Source organism: Etheostoma spectabile, chromosome 2 (assembly GCF_008692095.1).
Source record: "Etheostoma spectabile isolate EspeVRDwgs_2016 chromosome 2, UIUC_Espe_1.0, whole genome shotgun sequence".
In the NCBI taxonomy this organism is placed as follows: Eukaryota; Metazoa; Chordata; class Actinopteri; order Perciformes; family Percidae; genus Etheostoma; species Etheostoma spectabile.
This window is the reverse complement of record NC_045734.1, coordinates 15054989-15055212: the sequence shown is the minus strand read 5'-3', so window position 1 is coordinate 15055212 and position 224 is coordinate 15054989.

Below are 224 nucleotides of genomic sequence, written 5' to 3'. Positions count from 1 at the left end.
GATTGAAATCTCTTTTCCGAGGGAGACCTGTCCAAGATGGCACACCAGTTACAATTTAAACAGAAATACAGCATAGTCAACACAAACCAACAAGCATCACACATAAAGGAAAGAAACAGGTCACATGTGTCAGTTACATTTTTGAGTTACATGGCATTTAAACATGGCCTTAAAATCATTTAATGGGACTAGATCATTTAGATGGAGCAAGTTTTGCAAGTTAT